This window comes from Nelumbo nucifera, chromosome 4 (genome assembly GCF_055504915.1).
Source record: "Nelumbo nucifera cultivar China Antique chromosome 4, China Antique-T2T, whole genome shotgun sequence".
Lineage (NCBI taxonomy): Eukaryota > Viridiplantae > Streptophyta > Magnoliopsida > Proteales > Nelumbonaceae > Nelumbo > Nelumbo nucifera.
Window position 1 is genome coordinate 13,319,634 of NC_142652.1, and position 9,160 is coordinate 13,328,793.

Consider the following 9,160-nt stretch of genomic DNA (forward strand, 5'->3'; position numbering starts at 1 on the left):
CTTTTCATTGTTTCCATTTCATATGAAAAAAGGCATAGAAGAAGGATGGTTTTCAATTTTCCATGGATGTAGTCAGCATGTATGCACATCTATTCCCTACATATACATGCGCACATATTCACATGCATCGACATGTATACGCTATCTGTATACACATCTTTTCATGTGTTCATCTTTATGTTTTTTCCCATATATATGTGTGCAGGAACACACAAATGCCTGGACAAATAGATGCATGAATGTCCGAACGTACATCCATGGGTTCTATACTCGTGAGTTGCGATCACCAAGCTGGTGTTTCGCCTGTGAATTAAGATTATTCGAAGAACTGTAGCTTAAACAACAACACTAAATCTCTGTAGCCCAAAAGAAACCAAACCCTAATTTGAGAATTGAGACAGCTCCTTGTCTTAGGATGATGGATATAATTAAAATCTCGCAAATTATATACCATAAACCTGCACCAACGTATTATAACATTCAAACCAAGCAAATAAGCGAGAGAGAGAGAGATCATATCATGCTGTTCTTCACATACACACGTTACCATATCATCATAATTAATCATGTCTTCTTAATTAATTTCTTCTTCTACTTCTTCTTCAATAACCTAAGCGGAAGCCCTAATATTATAAAAGCGTATCTAAATCTAACAGGAAGTAGTACGTTTTACAAGAAGAAAAGAAACAAAAGATTAACATACGCAAAACTTCCAAAGTTGGGTGATTTGCTTGTCCAGCAAATGATCGATCGGACCGAGATGCTTGATTCCCCTTCCCTAGAGAAAAGAGAAGTGATGTTGATCAGGCTTGAAGAGATGAACGACAGTACCCTTCATTCATTCAATCCAGCTTGGAATTAACCTGCAGGAGGTTTCTTTTCTTCTTCTCCTGCAATGTACCCATTTTCTCTTTCTTCTGTTTCATCTTCGTCTTTTTCTTCTTTCTCTTCTTCTCCTTGTGACGATACTGAGGGTGAGGGTGAGGTTGGTGGGTGATAAAAGAGCAAGTGATAGTTAGGAAGTAATGATAGCGAGAAAGAAGAGTCACGGGGAGAGATTGGTGAGGAGGCGGGGAGGTGATGAGAGGGCATGATGATTGCTGTTGAGTGTTGGCGTTGAAAGGAGGGAGAAAATTCAAAGTATTTCGTGCTATTCTCAGAGCCTTTGATAGCTAACTAGCTCTCTCTCTCTCTCTCTCCACAGTCTCACATGGAGAGAATTATCATGAAACCCATGACCAAGTTTCTATCTTTTTCGTGCGCCTGCCCACCTAAAATAAAAGAACTCCAATTTTATTCTTTTATTTATACCATCAAAAAGACTGTATGTGACTCTTTTGCCTGTAGACAGACAGAGAGAGAGAAGAAAATTGAAATGCTTTATTGGGTTTAGTAAAAGAGAGAGAGAGAGAGGCTTTTAGGGTTTAGTGAAAAGCTAGTTAGGGTTTGTTTGTTAATAGAAAACAAGACAAAATGCTAGTTGTCTCTCTTTTAAGTTTCAAAAACCACTCACTTTCTACTTGACCCTGAGAGAAGTACAAAATTGAATAATGAATTCAGCTTTTTGTTTTACTTTCTTCCTTGGTTTGAAATTAATTGGCTTTTTTTTATCCTAATTAAACGAAATTAATAGGCATTTTTTTCCATGGAGAGGCAGAGTCATATAGGGTTTAGAGGTTCTTATCTTTTTAACCTCAACATCAAAAAAATTCCATCTAATTATTCTATCTATTCCTCTGCTTCTGTACCCTGGACCAGTGAAATTCACCCTAAAATCCCATCTGACACGACCACGTTGATGGTCTCTATGCCCCTGAAACCGTTGAATTATGATCTGACAAATGTAGAGAGTGGAGACAGAACTCACAGAAGTGAGTACCCGAAGACTCAAACCTTTCTTTTTTTTTTTTCCTGAGTCCACCTCCTCATAAATGAGCTGCGGTTTCACTATCTTAACATGTTCGCCCTCAAAAAGACCACCACATCCAGTGATCATCATCATTACAAAGACAAGTGATTGTCACCTTCCTTGCCTGAACCAAACAAGAGGTTTGATAAAATATGCATGCAATTAGCTACCAAACCAAATTAATGTTGTTCTGTCTTAGTGATTGTGCAATCCTTTTTTTTTTTTAACTAGCAGATATCTTATATACTTGTAGTTTATCTCAATGGTAATCAATGGTAGCTTGTGGTTGAATCGGACAATTAGGTCGGTTCACCTATCACCACAACAAAATTTTGAGTATGTATTTAAATTTTAATTCATCCCACTTTGTTTTGCAAAAAATGAAAAATAAAAAAGGCATTGACTTGGTCAACAACCAGAATACCTTACTAATTGAACCACTATCATATTTGATTAGGTAAACGACCACGGGTAACACATTAGTTTCTTTTTTCTTTTTTTTTTGTATTTTTAGCCATTTTCACTTTAACAATAATAACTCTCATTTTCAAAATTATTTTTATCTATAAAGAACATATAATATTAAAGACATGCTTAAAATTTTTATAATTTTATAAAAAATTATAGTTTTATTTTTAGTATGTATTTTTATGACATCACAAGTTGACATATTTGACTATATATAAGGGAAACATTATTTCACTAGCTTTTTCTAACATTGGTTTTTTATCTTAGGATCAAATCAACCAGTTGACTTGTCACCCAACTAGGATTTTGGGTTCATTTACCACCAAATTACTTGCCTACAAAAAACCATTGAATTGATTGTATAGTATGATGACCCATCTAGTATATGTTTGGGATGCTGCAGATACAATACCGTTTTCTGAGAAAACGGTGCTGCTGATGTGTGGGTTGGAAGCACTGTTCTGAGAAAATAGTGTCTTCTTCTTCTTCTTTTTTTTTTTTTGGAAATGTTGCTGCTAGGGTAGGACGTTTCCTGGAGCAACAACAACGTTTTCTGTTTGGTACCAATGCTCTAGGAAACGTTTTCAGCACTGGTACCAATTATCCAGTGCCACGTCATGCCCCTGTCACTACCGCCTCCCTCATGTCCCTGTTGGCAGCAAAAAGCTGTAGATCTAGGAAATGCTAAATTCAGCGCTGCTCCAAACCACACCTTCTTGATTTCCAAGGCAAGGCTTGGAGCACTGTTTTTTATGGAAAAATGGTTCCAAACAAATAGGCATTTCCTGGAGCATTGTTTTTTCGAACATGGCGTTGATGTGTCACTGTTTTCTGGAGCAACGACAATGATGCCAAATAGACGCCTAATTAAACCATTGAATCATTTAACATAGTTATCAAGGTGATGAATTAAACATCAATTCTCTTTAATATGAAGAATATGAAATATTAAAGATGTACACACAATTTTCTATAAATTTATATATTTCTAGAATTTCATATATTTTTATTATTTAATTATCACATCATGGGTTAACCCATTTGACCTAAATAGTTGAACTGTTGACCCGCCACGTAGATGGAGAATTGCTTTATTTTTTATTGATTTTAAATTTTACATTCTATTTCCATTGGTAATAAAAGTTATTATTTTTGGTAGATATAATAAAATTTATTTTTATTGTCACACTTATTTTTGTTTATATGATTAATATATAATAATAGAGGTGTCTCTAAAATTGTTCTTTAATTTTATGTTTTCCATAATTCTTTGTATTTTTTCTATTTTTAACTATGACATCATGGGCTGACCCATTTGACCCAAAATGGTTGAACTGCAAACCCACCACCTAGATGAACAAAAAAAAATCTTTTTTTGTGTTAATTTTAAAAATATATAGATTTTTAATGATAGAGAATGGGGTTTAATACCTTAAATATGGGACTTAAAGAGAGAGAATTGAATAAACAAAGTAGAAAATTAAAAGAGATAAAATTAAAAAAAAAGAGAGGTAATTTAGTCAAGAAAAAGTAAAAAAATATGACCTCATTCGCACTTTTTATAGTAGTATAGATATAGATTTTTTGGGTTGGGCCTCATGCCTAACTCTTAGATAAGCCAAGCCAACAGAATTTAGATAACTTGAACCGTATCTTACTACATACTTACATTTGTATAAAAATATTAGTGTTATTATCTAAAACTCCCCTTCACTTTTCCTCAATTATCTTAAATTTATCATAATTTTTCAAAACCTCCATGACCCCTGGTCAAAAAATTTGCGTGATCTAAAACTTATGTTTTGTGAGGTCACTATTAGTGATCACTAACAGAAGTTGTCTAGCTAGGCCATTAGTTATTTTTAATGATAAACTAACCCTAATGCTGTGTTAAAAATTGTTTACAAAAGAAAACAAGTGAAAGGACAAAAAATCAATATATCTTCTTTTATCCTTTCCAACCCAAAGGTCCCAAACCCATTTGGATGAAGAGATAATGAACCTTCATATAAGTATCTTATATGGATGGGTAGTATAATAAATCTCATCATCTCACAATTTTCGTTGGCAAACTAGGGAGAGGTAGTACAGTAATTTTATAAGAAGCATTCATTTCCTAACAGTAGGTTTCTGACAGGGGGTTTCTTGAGGCTGTGGAAAGTCAGGGTAAGTTTAAGAAAGTGAAGGGGCGTTTCAGTAATAACCCAAAATACTAATTAATTGTTTAAAATGCTAAATAGGCTTAAGCAATTTTTAATATATTGGGCCTAATAAACCCTTTTAAGCCTTCTTAATCTTAGGTCTTAACTCAACTTTCATTACATATATTAATTTTATGTTTTATTAGTATTTATTTGTTGATATTTTTATTGGTTCTTTAAGTATAAAATTCAGAAAAAAAAAGTATTTGAAATGACTATAATTTATTATAATGACTTGTAATAGATCTTTTATGGGCAGCAAGATATGGGTGGCAAACAATAGAGAGGAGATCAAGAATAAAATATTCATAAAACATAAAATATGTTATCAAGGTTTTAGTATTTCCAATTATGATTAAGTAAAGTGATTATTTTAAATGAAATAAATGATAGTATGTGGTGGTGGCTATACGATTATCATGTATCCAAATAAATTAATGTATGAGATAATCATAAAGCTAACCCTAACCCGAGCATCAACCAGATCTGAAGTAAAGTCATGTTCATAAATTTCAACCCTAAACCTAACCCGATCATCAACCAGATCTAAAGTAAAGTCATGTTCATAAGTTTCAACCCCAACCCTAACCCGAGCATCAACCAGATCTGAAGTAAAGTCATGTTCATAAATTTTAACCCCAACCCTAACCCGAGCATCAACCAAATCTGAAGTAAAGTCAAGTTCATAAATTTCAACCTAACCCTAACCCGAGTATCAACCCAATCCAACCCAACTCAATCTTTTCAGGTTGGGTTTGGGCTAACCCCGCCCAAGTTGCAGCCTTATTCATTTAAGTTGTAGAGCCGGATGTCTACCCAATGGGAATTGCTGTAAAACCAAATCAAATTGGAATTTTGTTTCGGTTTGACATGTGTGTCCCTAATAAAATCTACTCAATCATTAAATTTGAGCTTTAATTTGATCTTATTGGAAGAAGAGTTAGGTTCCAAACAAGTTGTGTTGGAGACTTGGGTGTTTAGATAAGAGTGGATGAGCTATTATTTCAATAAATCCACTAAAATTTTATATTTATTTTTGAATCTTTTATTTTTTTGAAATAAAAACAAATATAAGATAACTGTTTTAATATTTCAAAAAAATACATCAATGAATTAATATTAACCAATAAATATTATTTTTTTATAAAACAATAGTAAAATAATTATAAAATTATAAAATATATATTAAATATTTAAAAATATTATTCCATTGATAAAAACATTAAAACACCCACAGTGGTATTCTGTAGTGTGGTATGGACTAGTTCACACCACAATTTTTTGATTCCATATATCTCATGTACATTTTATGAATGATATACACAGTTAATCATAAATATCTAATTTTTGCATTTTCTATGATAAATATTTCAAAAAAATGTATCAATGAATTAATATTAGCCAATAAATATTATTTTTTTATAAAACAATTGTAAAATAACTAAAAAATTATAAAATATATATTAAATATTCTTACATTGATAAAAACATTAAAAATTTAAAAAATTTAAAAATTAAGTAAACAAATAACACCAAAGAGAACCAAAAGCAAACTGATAACAGCAAGCACATGTGGTGAAGGTTCTTATCCAACTCCACCAAACAAATAACAACAGTATTATTAGAGAGGAGTTAAAACAAGATGGTTTCTGGTTCTTATCCGCTACAATATAAATTATAAATTGAAAAGAAATAATCTTGGACAGTAACCTTCAATGAAAATTTTCTTCTTGTGTTGCAATAAAAACAAATGGTATAGGCGTAAAATCTACTCAATCATTAAATTTGAGCTTTAATTTGATCTTATTGGAAGAAGAGTTAGGTTCCAAACAAGTTGTGTTGGAGACTTGGGTGTTTAGATAAGAGTGGATGAGCTATTATTTCAATAAATCCACTAAAATTTATATTTATTTCTGAATCTTTTATTTTTTTTTGAAATAAAAACAAACATAAGATAACTATTTTAATACTGAAAGAATTAGTAATTTTGTTCCTGTAAATGATTTTTATCTTGGGAAGTTAGATAATTAGATTTCCTTTTGCTCTATTATAAGTAGCAAGTAGATATATGAATTGTTTTCAAGAAATTGTAAAAATAGAAGAAAAAAAAAAGAATTCATATGTTTTACAATATGTGATTTGTGAAGATAATGATTTCATGTGAATGAATTGTTTCTAAGTTCACGATTTTAGGAATCATTAAAATAAATATGAATTAAGACATTTTTTTTTTAATTTGAACCATTTAACACTTAGAATTAGATAATTAGTTTAATAGTTGAATTTGAATATGAATATGAAAGTTTGATACTTGGAGTTACCATTTGAATGTAAATAAGATAGTTTATGAGTTTATGATTTTGAAATATTTATTTCTTAGATTTATTATTTCCTACGCCTTTTTATCCTTTTAAAATTCTAAATTACTATACATATAAACATAACATTTTTTTGTGCTTCATATGTTGAATTTATAATGGATTTGAAATTTTAAAGTTGGAAAGTTAAGATACTAGTTTGATGAATAATTTGTCAACTTATAAACTTGTAATTATAACTAAGGGTATAATTATGGGTCGATTTGATTTGATTCTAAGACAGAACTTGGAACCTACCTTATCAAGTTCAATTTTGAGGTCTACTCGATGTGATGTATTGAGTTTTTTTAAAACACTGATATGGCACAACTTTCTAGCACATTAGGGTTGGATCGCATAGGACCACGTTGCACATCGTGGAGAAAACCCCTCTAGAGTGTAGACAATAGAGGCTAACAACATACAGTCAAAGTTCTTTCCTTTACAACCTACTTATGTTATGTTCGGTGAATACTGAATAAGTGGTTTGAGTTGGTGACTCCTTCCCCAAATTAATTATACTTAAGTACTTGTTGGGGTGAGGGTGTTTGGCGAGATATTTCTTCAATAAGTATTTAATTTTGCAGAAATGACAATTTTATTCATTACTTCACAAATCTATATAAATATTGACTGTTGAATATTATATTGAAAACCATGGTATCTGTAACATATTTGAATTGCATTGGAATTAAAATAATGATGTATTTGTAACTCATCTGAATCGCATGGGACTAGCTATGTCACATCAGATTTGAGGTATCAACGTGGACAAAGTTTTTTCCTTTTAATGATTTACTAGCGAAGGGGGCTCTACATTGCAGGTGCTCGCTCATAAACTATCAAGTTCGAGCTCGATTTGAATTAGAGACTTGAGCACGAGTTCGAGCTCAACTCGTGTCAAAAGCTCGGGAGTTTGAGCTCGGCTACCTTTGATTGTAGGTCTCTCAAGCAGCTGAAGTGCCGAGTCAAGGTCTCCTTCAATTGTCGAGGTGCCAAATCGAGGTCTCCCTCAGTTGCTGAAGTGTCGAGTTAAGGTTTCCCTAGTAGGCGAGGAGTTGAGCTAAGGTCTCTCTTAGTTGATAAGGTGCCGAGCCGAGGTCTCCCTTGGTGTTAGTACCAAGCTTTTGTTTCTTTTGAGGACAATGGTATTTGGAATGACCCAAAGTCCCACAATTATAACAAGTTATTTTCTTCTTTTTGTTAAAGTTGTTCTTTTTGAACCATTTACCCTTGCCCTTTTGGAACTTGGGTTTGGGTTTCTCACCCAATTTAGACGGTTCAGGTGGAGTAGGACTAGTTATTAAGGCATGGGAATTCTTCTTTTTATTTCTTCTCTCAACTTCAACAACAAGTAACATGGGTAAATTTTGCATAGTGACAGTTGTACCGGATAAATTAAGTGAAATTACTACTTGTTCCCATGACTTAAGTAAATTATGTAGAATAGTAGAAACCTGAATTTTGTCAAGTATAGGGTTACCAATAGCAGTTAATTCTTGAGCAATAACAGTCATTTTATTAACACTATCAATAATGGAATCTTCTTCCTTTATTTCAAAACCCTAAAATTTTTCAATGAGAAGGTGTATATAAGATTATGTTACTTTTTCATATGTTTCAGTAACAGTATCAAATATTGTTTTGGTGTGTTTATGTTCTTCAAATAAGATTTCAACATCGGGTTCCATAAAAATCAAAATAGTAGAACGAGCAATCTTATTATCTTTCTCATACTTGGCATATTTTCTAATCTGAAAAAGTTCAACATTTTCAATAACATTTACAGGGTGGGAAAAGGAGAGGCCGGCCTCTCGGGGCTTCCGTTTTCAAGTGGGAAATGTAGGCCATCCCTGAAAATATTCAAAGACGAAAAGAAATATCAAGAAACGAGAAAATACTATGAATTATTCTCTTCTAGCAGTTGTAGGTGGGATGAAGAAAGAAGTTTGAGAGAGAGGGTCGCGTCGAGCAGTTGAAAGCAGCCTCCATCGGTTGGTAGCAGTGGTCTCTGGTGGTCGATAGCAAGGGCGGAACCAGAGGTGACCGGGGAAAGAAAGAAAGAGAGAGAGAGGTTTGAGATGGAATGAATCTGGGCAGGCAAGGCAAGAAATTAAAAGTATAGAGCAACCAACAAACGAGATTTAATTTCTTTTTGACGTTAAAGCTTGGACTCCGTTAACTCTTGTCTTCAAGCGAATGAAGGACGTCTTCAAATTATATTG